The sequence below is a fragment of the Caretta caretta genome, chromosome 2 (genome assembly GCF_965140235.1).
Source record: "Caretta caretta isolate rCarCar2 chromosome 2, rCarCar1.hap1, whole genome shotgun sequence".
NCBI lineage: Eukaryota > Metazoa > Chordata > Testudines > Cheloniidae > Caretta > Caretta caretta.
This window is the reverse complement of record NC_134207.1, coordinates 130,676,779-130,704,353: the sequence shown is the minus strand read 5'-3', so window position 1 is coordinate 130,704,353 and position 27,575 is coordinate 130,676,779. Positions and strand designations below refer to the sequence as shown.

The window sequence follows — 27,575 nt, the reverse complement described above, 5'->3', positions numbered from 1 at the left end:
ATGCAAACTAGAGTTCAAAGAACAGAACGGAGTTTCATGAAAATGTCATCCACTTTGTTGAGATTTTGACCAGCTCTACAGCAAATAATCCTAATGTCTTTTTTTTTAAAATCAGGAATATATGGAAATGTTTCCATTAATGTCATGAATTATCAATGTACTCATTTATGAAGACTCACATTCTAAAGGGGCAATTAAGCTAGAGGGCAATACAAATGTGGCATGAGCTTTAATTTCCCACTTGTATTAAACTGTAATGATCTGTTTCAATTGTAAAATCAAACTGAGTAACTGGATAAGTTTATAATACTTACACAGAACTAGGTGAGAAGTGAGGATCAACTATTTTTTGTTCCTTTTCATTGGAATTTTGCTGAAGTGAACCTGTCAAAATAACTACAGTTATTGCAAGAATAATGAGTTTACAAAATGTGAAGACATTTGAGCCAATCTTCATACTGAAATGCCTCTTCACCTTTTTTTAAAATAAAAGATGCCAACATTCACAGTGCAGTTAGTGGACCTGATGATTCTGATCCCACTTCAGTGAACACCAGAAGTAGCCCCAAGAAAGTCAGTGGAGTTGCACTGGTGTAAAACCAGCATGTGAGATCAGAATCAGTTTGAATGGGAGTGTCCCTTAGTAAGATCGAAATAAAAACTGACCAGAAAGTTCTTAAGAACCTTACGACTTAGCTAATATTTATTTTCATTTTACTTCTTACTGAGCAAAAGACTTAAGTAATTAAACATGAAGTTGGGAGGATGCTTTAGAAATAATGATGGTAAAACGAGGCCCATTCTCCTCTCCCTACATTCAGGAACTCCTATTAGTGTCAGTGAGAATGATGTACATGTAGGGGCTGACAAATAGGCTCCCAACAGTGTTCACATTTAATTCCAGCCTTCTGGTTTGGAAAGCAGAAGCTGTCATCTAATTGTCCTCTTGTTACTGGCTCTAGTAATTAACTATTTAGACAAATGATTGATAGTTACCAGATAATTACATGGTTACAACACAGTGGTTATATGTGCTTTGTAGTAAAAGAAATAACCAAGCAACAGTAAAAGTAAAGAGTTGGATATTTTACTGTCTATTCATCTCGTGCATCCTGCGATATGAAACTTTAAAATAGTCTACTAGGGCTTTAAGCAAGACACTGCATCTTTCTTTCTTTCTTTCTTTCTTTCTTTCTTTCTTTCTTTCTTTCTTTCTTTCTTTCTTTCTTTCTTTTTAAGAGATTGCATGGAACATTGCCTTTCCCTACCCCTTCCTTCTTATATACTGTATGGTGTTTTACTTGCTTAAAAGAGATCCTCCGTATCCTTTATATTATGATTAATAAGATTCCACTGTCGGCACAGAGCCCTTTGGGAATTGGTTATTTATTCAACAGAAAAATACATTTCTGAGAAAAGAGGTTTCAAATCTGGGAGAATAAATAACTCAAGCTAGTTCTCTTCCTTTTTGTTTCAATCCTCAGGTGTTCATGCCTTATGCATAAGAAATTTCACACAGTCCTCTCCAACCATCTGCACAGCCTGCACTAGTGCATTTAACACTTTCACCCTTTCTCCAGGAAGGAAAGCAGGTAGGTACTCCATTCAGATGGGGTAACCACTAATTAGCATACTAGTTTACTTTACTTATGGTGAGAGGAGGAAAGGAAATTCTACTTCTACTAGAAGTAAATCTGATAGTATCAGCTATTCCCTTTTGGAAAAGAGGTATACAATTTAATATAGATGAAATGGTTCCATAGAAATTACTCAAATGTACTGAATTAAATAATTATCCTTTTTTTGTGTAGGTTTTTGAACCGTCCTTTACAAATAGTAAGGAGGGATACTTTTCTATTACATTGTATAGAGTATTTTGAAAAATTTAAAGCATATTTTTTCTAATAAATTTTATGAGACTTTTCTACAAGGGAGAAAAGGAAAAGTCTTCAGTCATTTCTTTTAACCTAGTAGGACAGATTTTCCCATGCTGAAAATATTGCAGCAACAGGTAGACGCTAATGCCCAAGAACTTAATCTTTGCCCTAGAGGTTCTGGTGAGTAGCCTAAGAATTTGCTGATAATAACTGTTAAGGAAAGTCCCCTGGAACATTTCAATTATAATTTATCTGTACGCTGCAACACCTCCCAGTGAAACACAGTGTCACACATAATTATACAGAACCCAGAGATAACACAAAAGACCATCTGTAAGCTTTGAACAAATGTAGCTTTTGAATATTTGAGCTTATATTAGGCTTGAAATTTTTAAAGCTCAAAACAAGTGTGGCTTAACAAAATGATATGAGAGTAGTAACATTTTAAAAAACAGGGCTCTTCAGATTTCTCTACTGTTCTGTAGTCTGCTCAGTACTGTTTAGAAACTAATATCTGTTTGTCCCACAGTAATATTTTGTAAGTAAACTTATATCTGTTTTTGACACACACTTTGTTACTCAACTATCAGTGACCTCTATACGTGAAATGTCCTCTGAAATGGTCTGAAACTTAGTACAGAAACATAAGATCTGATTAAAGGTTGGCAGGGAGTGATGCACTCCATCTGGAGTTGCACTCAGTTTTGGATGGCATTCCTGCTTTAGGTATCAACCATTTAACTCCCCTTCAGACCTAAAAACACACATGGGGCTTGTCTAGATGAAGCATTAGTGCATGGCAAGCTGGGGTATAAATCTACAGCATAATAGTGTGCCACCTGCTAACAGTCCATATGGACCCTGCTGCTGCGCTCTACAAGTTTCCAAATATGGACACACAAACCCATACAAAACTCCCAGGCACCACAAAACCACCATGAGAACTTGCCATTTTGGATAGAAGTCTGAGAACAGGATACATGTCTTGAACAGGCTTTAAACATGGACCTCTCTGTCCTGCAGATATAATACATCCAGGTGAAAGGGGAAGCTTATTGGTGGGGCACGATAGGAAATTTTCACTTAACATGCCTGTGCCATAATTGTTCCCTGGATTAGTGGTTGTCAACCAATTTATCATGATGGGCCGCATATGCAGCTCTCTATGTGTTATGTGGTCCGCATCCGCACTCCTGTATGGCCCTGAGGTTGTCCCCGGGTCTGCAGCTGTGTACTGATTGGACTGCAAATGGTGTGCGGGACATGGGTTTGAGAACCAAAGCACTTCAGACTCTAGTGCTGTTAATCTGATATCTTTGACTAACAGTATATTTATTTAGTATATAGTAGAAACTGACTACTTCAATTCAGTAATCACGAAGGGTAAAGAATGGATGAAGAGTAAAACAGTTGGATTTCCCACTGCCCATAAAGTAACCATTATGAAAGATAAAAGTAAAGTCAAGGACAATTGAGCCCAAGATGACAAGTAACTTTATAGAAAGTAGATGACAGACTTACAGGTGAACAAGGTAATCTCTGGAGGTTAATAGAAACTGTACACAAAGACAATTTGAAAGACAAACTCTAAAAATTTGTTCCCATTTACAGACACCTTATCTAAGTGTGCTGAAGGGCAAAACAGAGATTAACTGAGTCAGAAAAGCTCTGTTAATGGAGGCAACCTGGGAGAATCAGAAAGGTGCTTTAAATAAGTGAAAAAGCTACGCATATGGGATAAGACTATATTGATGATATCCAAAAATACCAGCTTAGTGGCATGACAGATATGGCAATCGTAGGCATATCTTGAGGCTATTGTGTTTAACATTATGAATGTCATCTGTGGGGGAGAGCCAGCCTTGAAAGCATGAAAAACTTCAAGACTATTACACTACAATGGGCCAGATGATAATTGGCCCTTATTCATAGACCTTAGTGTCATTTGTTATATGTATCTTTGAGTTCCTTACTGACTGAGTGGGTTCATTGTAAAATCTGGAATCATTAGGAGGTGATTAGTGCAAAATACAAATCTGGTTATGCAGATGCCCAGCCATTGAACTCTTAACCCCTGGGGAAACAGCAATGACTAGCTTCACCTGTTTCAGGTAGCTGGGTAAAAAGGGGGATTGAGGTATGAAGGCTGAGTTTGAAATGACTTAAGAGGCTGCTTCTTTGGCTACAAACTAACTTGATGAAAGCAAGAGAGACAACCCCTTAGAGAAGGGTTTGAAAGGCTTTGGAACCTTTCAGGGACTCCCATGATGACTGATGGGGTGGCACTCTGGTAAACTTAAATATGAGTTTAGATCCTTTTATTATTTTATGGGTTTTCTCTATAAATCTTTTTATCCTAAACTAAACTGCTTTGAAAGTGCTGTGTAGTTACTTGTAGCCACTGGCATACAGAGCACATAGCCTTTGGAGAGAAAGCAAAGCACGGGGCAGGATTTTAGTCAGACCTCCCGGGATAAAACAGTGAAGTGCAAGGGGGCAGCAAGCCTAATCCCCTCATCTAGAAGCAGAGAGAAACAAAGTCCCAGCTCAGACAGATGACAGCTAAAGGCCTGAGACCCGGGAGGGCATTCTTTGAGCAGACCACAGAGTGGGACAAAGTTTGGCCCACTCTGTGGTCTGCTCAAGGACAAAGCTGCAGTTACCCCAGACCCTGTGGCAAATGGACCTCTTTAGAAAAGGAGACATTAAAGAGAAACATTTGTCAAGGAGAGAAAAACGTATAGATTTAAGGGGTCCCCTGGATGATGAGTTTGAGGAGGATGAACCACCCTCACTCACTTACAATACATCTCATTTTTCTAACTGCAGACACAAATTTCAGAGCATTCTCTCTGATGGCTCAGCCTGCAACTGGTCATGCTTAAAATTTGCCAGCAACCATATTGAGGAAGATTCCTAGTAGTCTTTTGATCTTAGTCGAGTTTCCATTACTAATTTTGAATGGACCTGACAGGCAACCAGAGAGGTGAGAGGGCCCAATATATGTCTGTGGAACAGACTGTACTTACTTCAACCATCCTATAAAACTTTCTCTAGATTTTTTTCAATCCCATGGTTTTCCAGGTGTTCAAGGGCATGATCCAGCAAGATAGTGAGCACCCTCCACTTTTCTTGCAATCAGTGGGACTGAGTACTCAGGACTTTGCACTATCAGGCCCCAATTGGTCAAATTATAATAGATGTTCAGATCATCAAAACATAGGGCTGGAAGGCACCTCAAGCTGTCATCAAGTCCAGCTTCCTGTGCTGAGGCTGGACCAAGTAAACCTAGACCAACCCTGACAGGTGCTTGTCCAAGCTGTTCTTAAAAACGTCCAGTGGTGAGGATTCCACAGACTCCCTTGGAACCTATTCCAGAACTTACCTACCCATAGTTAGAAATGTTTTACTAATATTTAAACTAATCTCCCTTGCTTCAGATTAAGCCCATTACTTCTTGTATTAAGACCATAACTTCATGTCATCTTTCAAATTTTCTTTAGAGCTTCCTGAATGGACGTTTGCATCCAGTCCTTTCTGATGTTTCCCATTCCCAGTCTAAACTTTTTTGCTGTTTTTGCAAGATCAGGCAATGATCTCTCCCCTTCTCCTCCTCCCAAAGAAGGACTGCAGAAGTGTGTGTGTGTGGGGGGAAAGCAACCAAAATGGGACAAATTCCAGCAGTGTTACAAACCTGTGTGCCAGGTTGCAATGCCACACACTGAAATTTGGCCTAGTCATGACTCCATCATGTCAGTACAGATGGGGCTCTGCTATTATGCTACACAATTCCAGTCAAGGGCCAAGAGGTGGCACGTTGCTCCCTGGCCAAGGTCAAGTTCTCAGAAGTTGATGTCATGCCCCCCACCTCTTTAAAAAGTGGGAGGAGCAAGGCAATGCCGTCCTCCCCCGTTCTCTGGCACCTATGAGAACCAGCTTTGTCTGGAGAATTCTCACCAGATTTTTTATGTGTATAGATAAGTTTCTGGTGAAATGGAGGTTGGAGGAAAAAAGAGACCAAAGATTTCAAGTACAATATATGCAGGAAGTGTTGGCTTGATGAAAATCTGTTAGAACAACAGTCCATAAATTTAATCTTAGAAAACAGCTGAGAAATTTCTAAGTGAGATCAATTATACTAGGAGAGTGCAAAGTCAGTTTATAATAACCACAGTTTACATCAGTGATTGTCTAATCTGGCTCAACTGTGTGAAGCATCATTCTCACTCTTTCTTTTTGTTTTGTTTTTAAAGCAAGGCAACAAGAGAGACATAATGTTAGCCAGATTAATTAAGGGTATTACAGGCATTCTCTTCCATCTATGATCTGCACAGTGAATAATGTTTAGCTAATATAAGCAATGCTAATTATATCAATTCTACAAATTCAAGACATTTTCCAGGATGTGCTACATTGAGGTCATATTAAATGTACTTTGCTTCCTACTGAGTTGCTTCAGAAGCACATTTGAACCGTTAGTTAAAAAGAAACTTTTTCAATAATGTCACCATTGAAAACAGCTATAATCCAAGTTTTCATGAATGTTTGTCAGCTAATCCGGCACTTCCTTGTTGATTACGCACAAAAGAGTTTTTAAACTGGAGAATCCTCACACTCGTCTATTGTACTGGTAAATCACTAACAGTTTAAAAAGTTATGGTATTGAGACAATTATATTTGACAGGTCAATTTCATTATTAAATGTTGATATAAAATATATTCCAAAATTGATGCATGGCTATATATTTTTTATTATACAGAGATCAGATTTATTCATTTTTAATAATACATGTCACCTATTTTGTTTTTCATGTTGATTTCAAGTTAAAACTTGGGGAAATTGATATTAACATCTTCCTGCATACAGATAAAGCACCTGCTTCTCCACTGCATTGCAACTTGTACACTCATTTTTATATTTGTGTAAAGAAGATGTAAAATGCTACCAAATACGAATGAACTCACATAGAAATTTGATAAAAGACAAAAACAACACATCTCCCATGGGATCCCATCTCACAAAATGGTCACTCTATATCCGACCTTTCAGTCCTCACCTTCAAATGAAACCTACATGACACCTTCAAAAAGACAAGCCTGGGATCTTAAATTCATAGCTTTGTTAGACAATAAAAAATATGTACTGAATCAGGGCTGTCCTTACCCATACGCAAAACACGCAGCTGCGCAGGGCACCAGGAAATTTGTCCCCAAATTTCCTGGCGCCCTACGCAGCTGCGTGCTACTCCAGTCCCTGCTCCGGCTCTTCCCCAGGCTCCTGCCCCTGCTCTGCCCCACCCCGCCTCTTCCCGACCCTGCTCCGCCCCAGCCCCACCCCCACTCCGCTGAAGACTGCAGCCAGGCCCGACCCTGCACTCACCGCGTGGTAAGCGGAGCGACCTGGTCCCAGCCTGCTCCGCTCCCCTGGTTCCCAGCCACGCTGCCGGTGAGTGCTGGGGGGCAGTTCCCTCCTCCCCCCAAGCCTGGGAGCCAGGGGAGCAGAGCAGCCTGGGGCCCCAGGCCTCTGCGGGGCCTCAGGCCTCCATGGGATGGGGTGGGGCTGGCCTCAGGCCTCCATGGGGGACGGGAGGGGGCCTAGCCACTTCCTGTGGGAAGTGGAGTGACTCAGCCTCAGCCTGCTCTGCTCCCCTGGCTCCCAGGCTTGGGGGGGTGGGGGGAATCACCCCCCCAGCACTCCCCGGTGGCACAGCTGGGAGCCAGGGGAGCGGAGCAGGCTGAGGCTGGGTCACTCCACTTCCCACAGGAAGTGGCCACCCCCTGTCCCCCATGGAAACCTGGGGCCAGCCCCCCTCCCCCTGCTCTTCCCGCGGAGGTCTGGGGCCCCACACAGTCCGCTCGTGGGGGACTGTATAGGGCCCCACAATAGCTAGGGTCGGCCCTGTAGTGAATAGAGACCCTGGATTTATGGCTTATTACAACAATCTATAACCCACTAACCCCTTCTCCCTTTTTTTTCTGCTTTTCCCTGGTGACTTGAGAGGCATTAACTGGCTACTTCTGCTTGAATGGCCCCTTGACATGTGTGTTAGCCACTTATGCTGAACAATCTGTTCCACCTTGTATTTAGCTGTGATTCACTGAGTCCATTTCCGAGACATGAAGAACAATTCTGTGTAAGCTTAAAATTTTGTCTCTCTCACCAACAGAAATTGGTCCAACAAAAGAAATTACCTAAGCCACCTTGGTTTATTCACCAAATAAGAAGGCAGAGAAAGGTTATTCCATTTCACAGAGGATTTCGATATTTTCAGTTTTGCTTTTGTTCTGATTTTGATCAAAAATAAAAATCTGGAAATTCTCCATGAAAAGAAATGGAGTACTGGCTCTGAAACAGACCACCCCCAGGGGATGTCCTGGACCACAGAACTGAGAAGCCTTGGAGTCCCTGAATCTGAGATGGTCTGCCAGGCAGACTGCTTCAGAACTGTGGATTCTGGGAGCCCTGAAAGCTTGGGCTGCTCAGGAGCCATAAGGCTGGAAGCCAGGACTCTTAGGACTGGCAGGGATTCAGGTAGATTTATGGTGGAAACGTGCCTGGGTTCTGCTGGAACTTTATCAAAATCAAACCGCCTTCATGGCACATTTCAATTTCGATGAATCAGAAAATTTCAACGAACAAATATTTCTTTTGATTTTTTTTCTGACCTGCTCCCCCTGAAATCTTTGGGTCACATTCAGTCCTATACCCCCTTATAGAGAGTTGAATTTAATCCTCTAGCAAGGCTGCATGATTTAACATGTCCAAGACTTTTCACACATATAGGAATCAGTATTATCTTGATCTGCAAGAGCAGGGTGCTTTAGAAATGTGTGTAATACAAAATAATGACCTTAATTAATATTTTGTGGCACAATACCTAGAATTATAGTATTTTGTGACTCTCACTTCACTGTTTCTAGTCATTCATGTGTCTCACTGTAGTAATCCAGTGTCAAGAATATATTAGCAAACTCTGATATTAATGGAGTTAATTTAAACTAATTTAAAGCTTTGATGTTAACAAATGACACAAAAGGCACTGGAAAGGGATTTTAGGTTTATCATTAATGATCTTGAAATACAAATGTCTGCTTAAAAATATCTGACAACATTTCTGTTGTCCATAAATAGCAGAAATTGTATTTATAATTTTGACTGTTTCATGGCATTCCATGTTTCAGATGAGTTTGCAATTTGGATGGCATAACTTTGGATATAATTTGAAAAAAAGGTTATGTTATATTAACCATAGATTAAAATGTTGTATGTAATCTATGTAAAATGAAAGGCAATGGTCAATTGGTTCTATATTTTGCTTTACTTAGAAAAAAGAATGAATAATTCTGGTCTGAGAGGGCAAAGGAGATCAACCAAAATTCCAAAATAAGGTGTCTAAAATGAAGCATTTAGAGGGAGATTTTAAAAGGCACAAATATAAATCGGGCACCTAATTCCCATGACATTTCAGTGAGAGTTAAGTGTCTAATTGCCATGAGTGCCTTCTAACACTCTCTTATACATTTGTAGACACAAGTGCTGGCTTCTTCCTTTCCCTGAGGGCGCTCAACTCCCGCTCAGCCCCAGGCACCTCCCCCACTCAACTCCTTCCCTCTAGGCCCCCCCGCCCGTGCTCTGCCTCTTCCTGCCCTGACACCACCCCTGCCCTGCCTCTTCCTTCCCTGTTCTGCCTCCTCCCGCAAATGCGCCCCGGCCCTGCTCCTCCCCCTCCCCCCCCAGTACCTGCTGCACACTGCGGAACAGCTGATTGTAGCAGAGGGGAGGCGCTGGGAGGAAGGGGGAGGAATTGATTGGTGGGGCCACCAGTGGGCGGGAGGCGCTCGGGGGGAGGAGAGGAGCTGGCTGCCAGTGGATACTAATCATCCCCTATTTTTTTCCGTGGGTGCTCCAGCCTTGGAGAACCCACAGAGTTGGCACCTATGTTTGTAGATATTTAAAGAAGAGCTCAGATTTTTGACAGATGCTGAGCACATTTCCCATTAGACTTGTAGGTTTTCCTCATCTTAGAGAATCAAACAACTTCTTCTATTGGGAGCCTAAAAATAAAATGTAGTTCAGGAATCCAGGTTAGAACATTTTGACCAGAATACAGTGTGTCAAACTTGACCATTGGCTTCTGGAAGAGGTATATTCTGTTCATAACAATTTCTTATTTTCATTTGGTATGAATGACTTTTCTGGAAGAAGATAAAGTAGTCACCCAAATCAAATGGGGAGCTGGAAGAGGCAAATTTACAAATGTCTTGATTTGGCCAATGTACAACTTTTGTAACAATGATATTTAATGACAATGTTATGTGGAGTCCATTTTCCTTAATTATTACTAATTTTATGAGGGTTAAACAACTGTTGCATGTTATATTTTTTGCAGATACATTGGAACTTCGCAAGGAGGTATTTTCAGCATTATCTCATATTTATGCTAGATTTTTCCTAGATAGATAGATAGATAGATAGAAAGAGATCCTAGAAATGTAGCAATAACAATACAAAATTAAGTGACTTTTATGTAATCTTGCACCTTGGCCTTGAATATTAATTACTGTTATTAATTAACTAATTTATTTTTTATTGAGTTAGCACGTAGGAGCCTCTGCCATGGGTCAAGATCTCACAGTGGTAGGCACCTTGCAAACATCTGACAAAAAGACAACCCTTACTCCAGAAAGTTCATAATCTACATAATATCACTGCTTCCCTAGTTGATTGAACATGGCCACGCCACATGATCTAGTAATGTGTAAATTTAATATTTTAACATAATGTCTTTACATAAAATCCTGATGTAGATTCCTTACGTGTAAAAAGATAAGATACAAATGTAAATGTTGCCTTCAAACTTTCCTTTCTGCCTAATGAAGTTCATCCCTACTAATCCAGTCAGAGAAATGTAAAAGGTCAGAGAGATTTAAAAAGTCATGAAAATATATTAATTGCTGGTGCATTAGTCCATCTGTCATGAAGCAAGAGCCTTGGTCCTCCACAGTGCACTCAGCTGTATCAATAATGTTAACTGGTGTTCAAAGGCTATACTTCAGTTTAGCTCCTCCTGGAGCAGACATTTAATTGAAACACAGGCTGACTCAGTGCATGGCTCCCTGTTGTTAATTGGTCTTTGGAGACCCTTAGTAAGTGTGCCAATTATCTCCAGTCCCACAACAAGAACAACAAACATAAAAATGAAGAAAAATAATAAGGTCACCTTTCCACTTTGTTAATGAACAACACTAAAAAGTTTCAATTTAAAGGACATGTAAGTCTAGGCGGTGTGGTCTTTGGACCTGAAGTTGAACACAAGTATGGCACAGCAGTTGTTCATGCTAAGGCAGGTGGCCTAAAAAGAGTCTGATCAATGACAGCACGGCAACCTTTTTTCCTTCAGTTAAAATTGTTCTCCCTGGGAAAAAAAAAAAAATTAAAAGAATCTTCAAGAAAGATACATGAAAAAAAGAATAAACTATAAAATGTTTATAAAATGTAAAATGTATATAAAATCTGATGAGGTTCAATAAGGATAAGTGCAGGGTCCTGCACTTAGGACGGAAGAACCCAATGCACAGCTACAGACTAGGGACCGAATGGCTAGGCAGCAGTTCTGCGGAAAAGGACCTAGGGGTGACAGTGGACGAGAAGCTGGATATGAGTCAGCAGTGTGCCCTTGTTGCCAAGAAGGCCAATGGCATTTTGGGATGTATAAGTAGGGGCATAGCGAGCAGATCGAGGGACGTGATCGTTCCCCTCTATTCGACATTGGTGAGGCCTCATCTGGAGTACTGTGTCCAGTTTTGGGCCCCACACTGCAAGAAGGATGTGGATAAATTGGAGAGAGTCCAGCAAAGGGCAACAAAAATGATTAGGGGTCTGGAACACATGACTTATGAGGAGAGGCTGAGGGAGCTGGGATTGTTTAGCCTGCAGAAGAGAAGAATGAGGGGGGATTTGATAGCTGCTTTCAACTACCTGAAAGGGGATTCCAAAGAGGATGGATCTAGATTGTTCTCAATGGTAGCAGATGACAGAACGAGGAGTAATGGTCTCACGTTGCAGTGGGGGAGGTTTAGATTGGATATTAGGAAAAACTTTTTCACTAAGAGGGTGGTGAAACACTGGAATGCGTTACCTAGGGAGGTGGTAGAATCTCCTTCCTTAGAGGTTTTTAAGGTCAGGCTTGACAAAGCCCTGGCTGGGATGATTTAACTGGGAATTGGTCCTGCTTCAAGCAGGGGGTTGGACTAGATGACCTTCTGGGGTCCCTTCCAACCCTGATATTCTATGATTCTATGAAATGTCATGTTGCTTTACAAGACTGGGTGGTGGAACTAGAGCAACCACTGATATATAAGAGACAGTGCAAATATGGGTTATAAATCTGCTATAGTGAGGGAGACTTTATAAACTCTATATACACCAATTTGGATTTGAGCAATAAACTGTGTGTCGTAGGCAAGTCACTTAACCTTCATGAAAACAGAGATAATAACACTGAGCCACCACTCTAAAACAAACAATGAGATATATGTGTGAAATATGTAACACATATTATTGTTGTCCTGTAAAATAGCACTTGTGTGAACCTACAGTCTTCATACATTCTCCATCAATTTCTTTGCCACACTACAGAAAACAATGGTCTGGGCATATGACTTGCACTGTGTTTTGCTCTATTTTTATGAAACCAACAGTCACTATCTCAACAGTATAAAGAAAGTGACACCTATTTTGAATTTTTAAAAAGCCCAAGTTGGGGACAATCAGCAAATATGGATCAGGATCTGAACTCTCTTAAAGTTTAAAAGTGTTTGGATGTGAGATTTTAATTTCAGCACCTCTAGCACAAAACAATTTGTACAATGCAACCTCATATGCAATATCATTTGAACTTACAAACCAGGAAAATTAAATATCTATATTCAGTCATCTGAGTCTGTAATTAGTTATATCTGAAAAATGAGGATGTTTTTGAAGATTTGTCCCTAAATTACCATAAACTATTTGTATCTCTTCCTGTCCTGGATCATTACCTGGATAATTTGCTAAAAGTATTCAGTAGACAGAAGCTTTCTTCTTTTTAACCGCTATAATAATTTATTCATTGACAAAAGAAGAATGTGTGTGTGCAAATATTTATGTTCCAATCCTGAAAACTCAGAATCATGTAAGTAACTTTACACAGATGAGGACTTACCATTCTGTTGATCATAGGTTATTAAAAGCTTATGTTTACACAATGTAAATGCTGGGTTAAATTCGGGTTGACATCGTCTCTTTAAATTATTCACCAAAATTCACTCAGTGAGTGGTAGACCTAAAAACTGAACCCATGATCCCAGGTCTCTTGGCTCCCCATCTACTGTTGTATCCAATAAATCAGCGGTTCTCAAACTGGGGTCCGTGGAACACTGGGGGTCCGCGAAGATAATCCAAGGGGTCCATGAGTCATGTCCAGGGCCGCCAGCTCTGCTGATCAACTCCTCCCCCTCCCTCCCAGTGCCTCCTACATGTTGTGGAACAGCTGTTCACTGGCGTGCAGGAAGCGCTGGGAGGGTGGGGCGGAAATGGGGAAGCGGTGCACTCAGGAGAGGAGGTGAAAAGAGGCAGGGATGAGGTGGGGCAGGTGTGGAGTTGGGGTGGGAGGAGGTGGGGCAGTGGTGGGGCCTTGGGGGGAAGGGGGGAAGTGCGAGTTGGCCTGGGGCTGAGCAGAGGTTGAGCATCCCTGGGGAAAATTAAAAGCCGGCTTGGGGGTCCGTGAAAAAAATTAAATCAAAATGGGTTTCCTCAGGGTGCTAAAGTTTGAGAATGGCTGCATTAAATCATACTCCTTGCTAATATCTCAAAAGCTGTTTATTGTTCTAAAAAAAGCAATAAGTTAGAAAATTAAACTCATGTACCTATAAGGTAATTTAGTTTAGAGAAAACAGAAATCTTTTCAAAGGTATCTAGAGGAGATAGTTGCCTTTGAAAACCTCACCCACAATGCTTAATACCTTTTCACTCTCATTTGGGATGAAAACAAATGTTGACATATCAGAATTTCTCATGGGACAGAAATTCCATTTTTTTCTCAGCTATACATCTAACATAATAACTTTCTGATACTACTGCTATGTGAATAGAATGATTTTACACCGATATGGAATTAAATTATGTTAACATAGCTGTTACGCATATAAAAACCCATCTGAGTACAAAAATATTAATATTAATGTGGGAATTAATTAATTATCTGAAAATGGTTAAGCAAATTCTGCATCAAAATCAGAAAGACAAGATCCATTTCTCTGGTGGTGATATACGCTAATCTTGGTGAACAAAGAGAAACAGTAGATTTATTTTGAATTTAAGATTCTTATTATTCATTAGTGTGCCTGTCTCAAAGATTGTTCATTGAAGTGAGTTGGTGGGTTATAGAAACTGCTATTTCAACTGCAGAGATCTTGAATGACTTCTTTTAAGTAACTGAGAAATATTTTCAGCAGTTTCATGGGACCTAGTACAATCCCTTATCTTTGCCCCATTTATAAACTGTTTTGCTTATTTATGATACATTAACACAGGCTGACTGCTGATTTGGGAAATAATATAATTTGGTCTTCATATACCTGCAGAAGTTTGAACCCACCATGGTGGAGCCATCCTCCAACATATAATCTCTATTGAAAACTCTTTACAGAAAGCCATACCGAAGAGATTGTAACTGAAGTAACCACTGTTTACTGCTTGTGTTTTGTTTTGTTTTTCATTCCCTTTCTTTATTAATAAAATGTTCATGGTTAATAACTATGAATATTGTTGCCCCTTTTTGACTCATGTGTCTAGTAAATGTTTGGGGTCCTAGGGATATTCTAGTTAGGAGGAGAAATTGGCGAGAGTTAGGTATTCCTTTGATAAAATCTAATTAATTTACAAGGAATGTACAAAGTCCTGCTTCTCTGAACTCAGAAGGAACCAAGAACAAATGGAGCAGTTTCATAGCATACAGCCCCAGATCTCTGTAGCCAACAGAGCCAAAAGATCCTTCTAGTTTTTCCCAGGGTCACACTGTGCTCACTAGCGAAAATTTGGCTTTATTACTTTGTGCCTCTGCCTCTCTGTGTTTTGTCTGTTCTCCCCTCTTCTTCCCTTCCCCTCCCCACCCCTCCCCTCACACACACACAACTTAGCAAAAGCCCTTTGCGCACTGACTCCAAACACCTGGGAAGGTTCACAACCCCTTTTGTCTTAGGTGGGAGCTTGTGATTAATATACCCTTACAGTTACATTAATTGAAGGGTGCATTCACACCCAACAATCTCAGCGAGGTTTTAACTTGACCCATAACAAGGTTTCACCCAGCTCATTTCTTTGCTTCACAATTCTTTGCTTGTATTTAATTCTGAAGTCCCCTAAACACATGGTGAGAAGAAAATTATGTGACTAATATAATTGGAATCATATTTTATTGGCATTAAAGAGAGAATCCTTATGATTTGGCCTGCCATTTCTTGTTCTACATTGTACATTGGTAGTAGTTTTGGGGATAAAATTACTTGTTGCTCAACACCTTAAAAATCCTATTCTCTCCTACATGATCCAGCCTCTAGAATGGGCAGTCATGTTGAAAAGCTATGGGTTACACAAGGATCCTCTGAAGAACCTAAATTTAGTATAGAGACTTTATTATTTATATTACAATAGTTCTTTGAGATCCAACTTCTATCCTAGTCACTGTACAAACAGATTGTAACAGACAATCCATGCCCTAAAGCAAAATAGAAGCAAAACCTTAATCAAAATAGAAAAGGAAAGGAAAGTGTAGGAGAAAATTAATATTATTATCCTCATTCTACAGAGGGAACTGAGGCATAGAAAGAGTGACTTGCCCAAGGACACTCAGCAGATCGGTAGCTGAGATGGCAATGGAATCCAAAATTCCAGAATCCCAGTCTAGGTCTTAAACCACTAAACTGTTGATACTCAACTTTCTGGAGATCGAAAGGATATGAGTTGGGAAAATGTTTCTCTGTGTTACAGAATATATACATAAGAGCGGGTTTCTGAAGCTAATCTAGTTGAGAGGGTAGCTGTAAAACTGCTGTTAAACATATAGCTGTAGTTAAAGAGAGATAATAGTTTTAATTTACTAAAAGCACTTTAACTGTATTTATATAGAGTTTTATACAGTTTACATCAGTTGGGGGAACTGGCCCAAAGTGTTTACTGCATTTTTTTAATTGTGTAGACAGTTCTGTTCTCGGTTTGCTAGCCAAATCCCCTCCTCTTTCAGGGTCCTGTCGGTTCACATTAGAGTTAATGAAAAATATTGTTTTTTTTCTTTCCTTATTCTTATCTTGTATCTTCTGATTCTAACTCTCAACAGAAGTACTTAAAGGGACACACATCAACTTGAAAATCACCTTTCTCTGTAAATTTTGTACTTATTATTTACAAGAAACACCTATTTATTACTCTAAATGAAAGATTAGAGAAAAATATTTTCTCTGTTTTTTTAGTTTGTGCATTTGGCAGCACTTTTGTATAGGCATTTTTGCTGCTTCTCCTGTACAGTGAGTCAATTTCTCCCTTGCTGAAAAATGCTTTTAAACATCAAAAGTTGAACAAGAAACCTTCATGTTTTATTAACGTTTTTTTAAACAAATAAAAAAGGCCAAGGTATACTATTTAAAGTGTGCTGTATCAGTAACTGGAAACGCAGGCAACCTTGCACAGCTCATGTCCATTTAAAATGCTGCTACTAAAAACCTCTTCCTGGATCATCTATCTCACCGCCTCACCCTTCTCTGGCCCTCTGTTGAATTCCCCTGTTCCACCACATCAGAAAAAAAAATTCTCCATAATTTAGCCCTGCCCTAACTATCCATCTTATTATTTTATTGTAGTGTCTTCATAGGTGAATGATAGGGAGTTACAGAGCAATGTCAACCAATCACATCATATATGCAAATTAAGGTATGCTAATTAGTTGTACTTTTATTCAGTGTATACTACTCCAGTTCATCCAAGAAGGGAATAGTTTCTCCCCAACCCCAACCTCTTACTCCTGGACTGATAAATTCTTCTCCCTCTCAGAAGGTAACTTTTACTGGAAAAGCAGTTACGCTTCTGAAATTAATGGTCATAATGATGAAATTCCCAATTATTTCTGAGGATAACATTCAGAAGGTATGTAACTATAGAAATATGGATTTCATATGTCAATAAACATCCATAGTTTCTATCCTTCATGTTATTAAATATTCTCTGTAATTTTGCCTCTACGAAGAGTCACTTCCTCGGAAAATACATCTCAATATTTACCTCAAGTGGAGACAAAATTGACTAATTATTAATTTTTATGTAAGTACCATTGTTTTACAGTTGGTTTAATAGAATTAATGTTTTTCCAGCTGAACACAAAAGCCCATATGCCCAAAATGAAATACCTACAGCACATTATATAACTTTTCATTAAGATTTACAGAAATATAAATATTTAAGGTTAGAATGGAATGATTTTGATCATCTAGTCTGACCTCCTGCATAACACAGCACAAAGATTACCCAGTAATTTCTGCATCAAAGCCCATAACTTCTATTTGTGCTATATCATAACTTTGATAAAGACATTCAATACTGATTTTAAGACTTCAAGTGATGGAGAATCCACACATTCCTACGTAAATTGTTCCAATGTTTACTTACCCTCACTTTAATAATGTGCACCTTATTTCTATTCTGAATTTGTCTATCTTCAACTTCCAATTATTGGTTCTCATTATGTCTTTTTTCTGCTAAATTAAAGAGCCGCCTATCAGAAATCTCTTTCCCGTGTTTAAGTAACTTTCTTTTGGATGAACTAAACAGAATGAGCTTCGTTGTCTGTCTCTATAAGGCAGGCTTTCATTTCAAATAGTTGTTAAACCTTTTTACTGAACCCTTTCCAATTGATCAAATTCTTCTTGAATTGTGGACATCAGAATTAGACACAATTATCTGAGTAATATTCTCACTAATGCAGTATACAGAGGTAATACCCCCTCCCTACTTCTACCTGAAAAGCCCCTGCTTATCAATTCCAAGGATCATGTTCACTCTCTTAGCTACAACATTGCACTAGCAGCACATGTTCAATTGCTTATCAACCAAATCCTTTCCAGAGTCACTGCTTTCCCCACCTTATAAGTGTGACCTGCATTCTTTGTTCCTAGATATATTACTTTGTACTTGGCCATGTAAAAACACGTCGTATAAAACACATATTGTGCAAATTGGTCCACCTTAACAAGAGATCGTGGCTCATCCTTATAACTGATCCATTCCTATCATTAGTTACCATTCTGCTAATTTATGTGTCATTTACAAATTGAATGTTTGACAGAGTGGAGACCATTGGCCTACCTCCCTTGTCCCTTTCCACTCCCTATAATGTGTCTTAGCTCTTCACAATGGTATAATGGTACTGTCAGGTAACAGATTTGTCTTGTAAGAAATATTTAGGTTTCTGTTCATCATTGCCTTGTGCCATCATTTACATCTATACAAAATGGGTGGGAAATGCTGCCAAATCAGAATGATATACCCTCTCTGTTCTGGTGTATATAAATAAGCAATGAGCATGATAATGGCAAATTAGATCCTGACCTGTGAAGAGAAGACTTTGCTGTCTGCATTTGGGTTTTCTGCAGAGTCACAAAGGTACCTGAGCTATTTCACAAACTGCATCCAGTTTTATATCTCAAAAGTACCCTAAGTGCACCACTTTTTTCTATTTGCATCTAACACTATTTGTTTGGCTATAGTGTGAGCCACCATAAAGACCTCATTGTGAACATCACAGCTAGTACCTGACTGTTCAACTACAGTCAGACAGTTCTTTGGGGATTTTGAGCAGATCTTCATATTTATGTTGTTAAAAAAACCAGGTACTGGTTTGAAGGGGAAAGGAGAGTAGCCTTTGGTTTTAAATGCTTTTGCTTGTTGGTCATTCAGTTGTACTGCCACTAGCTAAGTGTGTGATTCTGGGTCAGTGAATGGATCTCGTGGCAGCAGCAGAAACTTTGTGCTCGCCCTCTCCCCCCCAATCTCCTCCTCCAGTAACAAAGTTTTAAGCACACTAGACATTTCAGATTTACCGAGGTGAAGATTCAAGGGAATAGTTCTTAAGCCAATAGTGCTTAAGCCAAATATAAGTAATTTTATTTGATAATTGTTTGAGAATCAAATTGGTAGATAGCATGGTTTCAACATGGTTTCACTATCTAACGTGGACAGGCATTGGTATAGACCAGCGTTTCCCAAACTGTGTTCGGGGGAACACTGGTGTTCCGCATGACGTGAATGGGTGTTCCGTGAAAGAATCATAATTTTAAAAAGGGGTCTTGCACTTGATTTATGTACTACTTTATACGCACTTTCCAGTTAGATATTGTTAGTTCAAGTTGTTTTAAATTTGTATTTTTGCTTTGTTTTATAAAATAAAATATATTTGAGCATAAATAACGCATTTTTTTATTTGAAAACCAAACGACTACAGAATAATATTAGAAGCGTTCTGTAAATATATACCAGGTGTTCCGTGGCCAAAAAAGTTTGGGAAACGCTGGTATAGACAATCATGCTGAGTCTGGTATATACTTTCCCCAACACTTTCACAGATGTTTTTATCCTATTTAAAAAGATGCACCTAATACCCACTGGCAGTGACATGTCCACTGGCAGTGACAGATTTCTCATCTTCATAAGGAACTTACTTCTGTCTCTAATAGTTAAATGCCCAACATGCCACAAACTACCCTCCTTCACAGTATTACACATAACCTTAATTATGACCCCACAAACACATAACTAGAGCTGAGGGAATAATGGAGTTTTGGTTTGAGGACCAAACTGAAAAAGTCAGTTCAACGATAACAAAAAACTTTTTTTTTTCAAAATTTTCATCAAATCAAAAAACTAAAAAAAGAAAAAAAAGGTTTATCTTTTGGTGTTTTGATTGATTTTGAGTTTAAAAAAACAGTTTGAGCAACTTGAAACATTTTTGTTTGTTTTTAGTTTTGATTTGGCTGTGTCTGGTGTTTTTAACCCTTTTGTGTGTTTTCCCTCCTAAATTGGCCATGTTTGAAATTGAAACATCAATTCAAATAGAAAAGTCAAAACAAAACTTTCGACATCAAAACATAACTAAGGTGACCGGATGTCCCGATTTTATAGGGACATTCCCAATTTTGGGGGCTTTTTCTTATATAGTAGGTTCCGATTACGTCCCACCCCCATCCCAATTTTTCACATGTGCTGCCTGGTCACCCGAAACATAATAGTCTAAACAAAATGTTTCAAAATGGTCAAAACAAGACTTTTAAACTCTTTTTAAAAAAAAACCTGCAAAACTGTTTATTGAATTCAGGTTGAATTTGGCAAATAGTTTTGTACTATAGAATTGGGCTATCATTCTGATTTGACAAAAAATAAAATAAAATAAAATATTTCACCCAGCTCTATATATAACAAATGGCACACTTAACCTATGCCTCTGTGTCAACCTTGTATATTTGCTAAAGTTGCTGAGTTGATCATTTAGATTTTGTAAAAAGAAAAGGAGTACTTGTGGCACCTTAGAGACTAACCAATTTATTTGAGCATGAGCTTTCGTGAGCTACAGCTCACTTCATCGGATGCATACCGTGGAAACTGCAGCAGACTTTATATACACACAGAGATCATGAAACAATACCTCCTCCCACCCCACTGTCCTGCTGGTAATAGCTTATCTAAAGTGATAATCAAGTTGGAACATTTCCAGCAAAAATCCAGGTTTTCTCACCCTCCACCCCCCCACACACAAACTCACTCTCCTGCTGGTAATAGCCCATCCAAAGTGACAACTCTCTACACAATGTGCATGGTAATCAAGGTGGGCCATGTCCAGCACAAATCCAGGCTTTCTCACCCCCCCCCCTTTTTTTTTTCCGGGGACACACACAAACTCACTCTCCTGCTGGCAATAGCTCATCCAAACTGACCACTCTCCAAGTTTAAATCCAAGTTTAACCAGAACGTCTGGGGAGGGGGAGGGGGTAGGAAATAACAAGGGGAAATAGGCTACCTTGCATAATGACTTAGCCACTCCCAGTCTCTATTTAAGCCTAAATTAATAGTATCCAATTTGCAAATGAATTCCAATTCAGCAGTTTCTTGCTGGAGTCTGGATTTGAAGTTTTTTTGTTTTAAGATAGCGACCTTCATGTCTGTGATTGCGTGACCAGAGAGATTGAAGTGTTCTCCGACTGGTTTATGAATGTTGTAATTCTTGACATCTGATTTGTGTCCATTTATTCTTTTACGTAGAGATTGTCCAGTTTGACCAATGTAAATGGCAGAGGGGCATTGCTGGCACACGATGGCATATATCACATTGGTGGATGTGCAGGTGAACGAGCCTCTGATAGTGTGGCTGATGTTATTAGGCCCTGTGATGGTGTTCCCTGAATAGATATGTGGGCACAGTTGGCAACGGGCTTTGTTGCAAGGATAAGTTCCTGGGTTAGTGGTTCTGTTGTGTGGTATGTGGTTGTTGGTGAGTATTTGCTTCAGGTTGCGGGGCTGTCTGTAGGCAAGGACTGGCCTGTCTCCCAAGATTTGTGAGAGTGTTGGGTCATCCTTTAGGATAGGTTGTAGATCCTTAATAATGCGTTGGAGGGGTTTTAGTTGGGGGCTGAAGGTGACGGCTAGTGGCGTTCTGTTATTTTCTTTGTTAGGCCTGTCCTGTAGTAGGTAACTTCTGCGAACTCTTCTGGCTCTATCAATCTGTTTCTTCACTTCTGCAGGTGGGTATTGTTGTTGTAAGAAAGCTTGACAGAGATCTTGTAGGTGTTTGTCTCTGTCTGAGGGATTCTAGGTGGACTCCTCCTGAAGGTCGAAACAGCAGACTGGACTTCTACATAGAGTGCTTCCACCGACGTGCACGGGCTGAAATTGTGGAAAAGCAGCATCACTTGCCCCATAACCTCAGCCATGCGGAACGCAATGCCATCCACAGCCTCAGAAACAACTCTGACATCATAATCGAAAAGGCTGACAAAGGAGGTGCTGTTGTCATCATGAATAGGTCGGAATATGAACAAGAGGCTGCTCGGCAGCTCTCCAACACCAGTTTCTACAAGCCATTACCCTATGATCCCACTGAGAGTTACCAAAAGCAACTACAGCATTTGCTCAAGAACTTCCTGAAAAAGCACAAGATCAAATCCGCACAGACACACCCCTGGAACCCCGACCTAGGATATTCTATCTACTACCCAAGATCCATAAACCTGGAAATCCTGGGCACCCCATCATCTCAGGCATTGGCACCCTGACAGCAGGATTGTCTGGCTATGTAGACTCCCTCCTCAGGCCCTACGCTACCAGCACTCCCAGCTACCTTCGAGACACCACTGACTTCCTGAGGAAACTTCAATCCATCGGTGATCTTCCTGATAACACCATCCTGGCCACTATGGATGTAGAAGCCCTCTACGCCAACATTCCTCACAAAGATGGACTACAAGCCATCAAGAACACTATCCCCGATAATGTCACGGCTAACCTGGTGGCTGAACTTTGTGACTTTGTCCTTACCCATAACTATTTTACATTTGGGGACAATGTATACCTTCAGATCAGCGGCACTGCTATGGGTACCCGCATGGCCCCACAGTACACCAACATTTTTATGGCTGATTTAGAACAACGCTTCCTCAGCTCTCATCCCCTAAAGCCCATACTCTACTTGCGCTATATTGATGACATCTTCATCGTCTGGACCCATGGAAAAGAAGCCCTTGAGGAATTCCACCATGATTTCAACAACTTCCATCCCACCATCAACCTCAGCCTGGTCCAGTCCACACAAGAGATCCACTTCCTGGACACTACAGTGCTAATAAACAATGGTCACATAAACACCACCCTATACCAGAAACCTACTGACCGCTATTCCTACCTACATGCCTCCAGCTTTCACCGTGACCACACCACACGATCCATCGTCTACAGCCAAGCTCTGCGATACAACCACATTTGCTCCAACCCCTCAGACAGAGACAAAAACCTACAAGATCTCTGTCAAGCTTTCTTACAACTACAATACCAACCTGCGGAAGTGAAGAAACAGATTGATAGAGCCAGAAGAGTTCCCAGAAGTTACCTACTACAGGACAAGCCTAACAAAGAAAATAACAGAATGCTACTAGCCGTCACCTTCAGCCCCCAACTAAAACCCCTCCAACGCATTATTAAGGATCTACAACCTATCCTAAAGGATGACCCAACACTCTCACAAATCTTGGGAGACAGGCCAGTCCTTGCCTACAGACAGCCCCGCAACCTGAAGCAAATACTCACCAACAACCACATACCACACAACAGAACCACTAACCCAGGAACTTATCCTTGCAACAAAGCCCGTTGCCAACTGTGCCCACATATCTATTCAGGGAACACCATCACAGGGCCTAATAACATCAGCCACACTATCAGAGGCTCGTTCACCTGCACATCCACCAATGTGATATATGCCATCGTGTGCCAGCAATGCCCCTCTGCCATTTACATTGGTCAAACTGGACAGTCTCTACGTAAAAGAATAAATGGACACAAATCAGATGTCAAGAATTACAACATTCATAAACCAGTCGGAGAACACTTCAATCTCTCTGATCACGCAATCACAGACATGAAGGTCGCTATCTTAAAACAAAAAAACTTCAAATCCAGACTCCAGCAAGAAACTGCTGAATTGGAATTCATTTGCAAATTGGATACTATTAATTTAGGCTTAAATAGAGACTGGGAGTGGCTAAGTCATTATGCAAGGTAGCCTATTTCCCCTTGTTATTTCCTACCCCCTCCCCCTCCCCAGACGTTCTGGTTAAACTTGGATTTAAACTTGGAGAGTGGTCAGTTTGGATGAGCTATTGCCAGCAGGAGAGTGAGTTTGTGTGTGTGTGTGTGTCCCCGGAAAAAAAAAGGGGGAGGGGGGTGAGAAAACCTGGATTTGTGCTGGAAATGGCCCACCTTGATTATCATGCACATTGTAGGGAGAGTGGTCACTTTGGATGAGCTATTACCAGCAGGATAGTGAGTTTGTGTGTGTGTTTTTTGGAGGGGGGTGAGAGAACCTGGATTTGTGCTGGAAATGGCCCACCTTGATTATCATGCACATTGTGTAGAGAGTTGTCACTTTGGATGGGCTATTACCAGCAGGAGAGTGAGTTTGTGTGTGGGGGGGGTGGAGGGTGAGAAAACCTGGATTTGTGCTGGAAATGGCCCAACTTGATGATCACTTTAGATAAGCTATTACCAGCAGGACAGTGGGGTGGGAGGAGGTATTGTTTCATGGTCTCTGTGTGTATATAAAGTCTGCTGCAGTTTCCACGGTATGCATCCGATGAAGTGAGCTGTAGCTCACAAAAGCTCATGCTCAAATAAATTGGTTAGTCTCTAAGGTGCCACAAGTACTCCTTTTCTTTTTGCGAATACAGACTAACACGGCTGTTACTCTGAAACCTTTAGATTTTGTGTTATAACATGAGAGAGTTTTGTGTTTTCTGTAGCACGTTTCCTCTTGGGACACAGAAGGAAGTTCCTTGTGAATGGGTGAAATCTGCTACTGTCATTGGGAATGTCTGAGTGTTTATGGGAAAGAGGTGTCCTGTGTCTTCGACTTTGCTTATTTTTAATTGGAGGGATGTCACAATCAACATTATTTCCTTTTAAATGTATTTTTTTTTGTGCATGGAATGTATATAAGAACAAACACACACACAGTATTATTGTTAATAATAAATTAGAAGAACACTAGCATCATGTGGGTTGGAGAAAAATTTGGGTCTGAAATGAGAGGTGTCCTTCACAATGAATGACATTTTGAATGTAAATTCAGCAGATTATATTTAAGCTATTCTTTTTTCTGTGATTTTTTAGGGTTTTATATTTCCAAATGCAGCTGAAAGAAAAAGAAAGAAAATGTTAGATAATTCATATGACACATTGAAAAAGAGAGCGCAAGAAATGATCAGAACACAAAAATAGTTTTGGAGCAGCTAGTAGTTAATATTTTTTCTTATGGGTCCTGATGAACACTTCCTTTACTGCAATTACAGCATTATTTTAGTCAAGAAAAGCAGCAAGTATAAAAAAAGGAAAAAGGAAGGAGAGATGGAGACATTACATAAATGACTAAGCATGAGCTTAACAATAAGAAAAGATTTTTTAATATTATTATTAATTACTTTCCTCTTCCACAAGCATACTAATAAGAGGCGGAAGGTAGAGATCTATAATAGGGAAACCTCCAATAGATATGTCTCAAAAGTGTATGAGACAAAATTTAGCCCTTCCTTTCATGCATGAAACTCCACTGACTGGGATCACATAAGTGCATTTTACCACTGGTGTTTTTGCTTGCAATGGGCATCAGATGAGAGTGCTGAGTAGTTTGTGGATAAATTCCTTGGTATGTTTATAATAATAATAATAATAATAATACTCCACAATTCTATAGTGTTTCCCACCTTCTATATGCTGTACAAACATTAACTAACATACATTACCCTCATTCTAGAGATGGGGTAACTAATGCTAAATGAATTACTAAAAACAACATACTCGGTGTGTAACAGCTATGGTTAGAACTCAGGAGTTCCTGTGTCACTATCCCACATTCAAATCAGTAAACCATACTCCTTTCACTTTAGGAGATGCTGCCATTTTGAATGCCACACCTTAAGTACCTGACAGTACCAAAAAGCCGAGCCAAGATATAAAGTGCCTCAAGATCTCCTTGTCTCACTACTGTCGGTAAGAGCTGGGCCCTACAGCTTGCCCAGAATGTCAATAAAGTCCATCTATTTACATGCGAGTTTGCTGGAGGCAATATAAAAAGGTGATTTATGGATCTTTTTATTTTTAATAGGGGTAGCATTTAAAGATCTGACTCTCTACTACATGATGCATACGTGCAAAGCAGTAGAGGATCAAACACTGAGTATTCTGTTACCAGAGAACAAATATTATATCTAATGTGTGTGTATATATATATATATATATATATATATATATATAATTTTAGATGCTCTAGGGAAAGGAGATAATTTGATAAGTAAATTTAAAAAATCTTCCAGAAACACCACTGCCCCTCTGTCTCAAACTTTCATAAAATCTCTTAAACTACCATAAAAGAAAATATGGTATTTTTGGTGTCACTTTTAGTCCTTAAACAATGTGGACTGATCTGCCAGTACATCGTACCTTGCTGAACAGTTTGTACCTAAACATGAACAGAGGGTGCAGCAGGCTAGCATTCTTATTGTAGGCATTTTATAGCCACTCAGAGAAGGTGTAAGGTAGTGGAGAATCAGGCCCAATATTCCTGAATTACTATATCTATGGCCTGATTCTGTTCTCTGGTAAAGATGTACAGCTCCCATTGAAGTGAAAGTGTACCAAATGGGAGAATTTAGCTTCTGGGGCTGAATCCTGCCTGAGGAAATTGCACTGGGAAAAGTGGGGAACAATCCTGTTATTAGAATGAGGAAGAGAGGTAGCTGTAGCAGTGAATAGAATGAGATGAAGCTGGCCAGCAAAATCACTATGCAAATGTATTTAATTCATCATTCTCAAGGTGAGTATTTTGCCTAATACAGTTTTTTCTGACACCTGGTATCTTAACAGTTGCTATTTCAGCTTTGACTACTGTGGGCACTTCATTTTTAAAATGAATTTTTCAGCTTAAGCAATGTGGTGCCACATGAAAGTAACTTTGTGTCTAGTATGCTCCATGTCCAAATTCTCATTTTAAACACAAATTATAATCCCTCTTCAAAATTAGATCAACAATATCAATATCTGAGTTCTGAGTTACAACCTCAGCACCCGAGACACAAGCATGAGAAAGATCCAAGGAGAGCTAGCCAGACTAAAAAAAGATTAATAAGAGGATTTCTTATAAAGGAAAACTAAGATATGTCATTTAAAAATTAACTCCCTAATGCATTCGATTTTACCCTATGACCTTACAGTTCAAATATATTTCTTTTTAAATGTTTCACTCTTTATAAAGACATAGAGTGTTCCTTAGGGAAAACAGGGTGTCTATAGTCAAGGGAAATTTGTTTCCATATTAATGTGTTTTAATTTTATTCATATATAAAATATCATATTTCTACTTATAAAAAGCTTCTAGAGATGTTTGCAACATGTGATTATATAGGAACATAAGTAAGATTTTCAAAAGTGACCAGTGATTGTAGGTGCTAAACCTGAGACTCTAAAAGAGCTCAGGACTTCCTGAAAATCAGGCACCTTGAGTTAGACATCCAAAAAATCATCAGGCACTTACAGAAATCTTGGCCTAGTTTGTCACAGATTAATCCAACCACTGACGTCTTCCAGAGTGGTTTCAGCTGACCATCTCCAGTATAGGCAGACAACTACAAGCAGTGGGGTTGACTAATGGAGCTCAATGCCTTGTGGAAAGTATTCCTTGCTCATGAAAGTCATAGATAGATGACAATAGTTCGTTTTCTTATTTGGTTCGTCTGCAACTCTCTGTACATTTTCCCTTTTATTCTGCTCTTTCTCCTAACCTCTTTTTATTCTAGTTAAAATGAACACTTACAACCATATACTTTTTCAAGTGTGAAATCAAAGTATGACCTTAGTGG

General features: G+C 39.8%; 1 protein-coding gene across 4 annotated transcripts in view; it reads right to left on the bottom strand.

The window, feature by feature from the left end:
• CDH12 (cadherin 12) overlaps positions 1-27,575 on the bottom strand; it is an 862,602-nt gene that overhangs the window by 772,055 nt on the left and 62,972 nt on the right. Inside the window, exon 2 of one of the 4 annotated variants that reach the window (XM_075125425.1) lies at positions 315-384. The exons of the other annotated variants lie outside the window; for them this stretch is intronic. The gene's annotated coding sequence lies outside the window, so the exon portion shown is untranslated. The remainder of the gene's footprint in view (positions 1-314; positions 385-27,575) is intronic. 4 annotated transcript variants of the gene reach the window in all.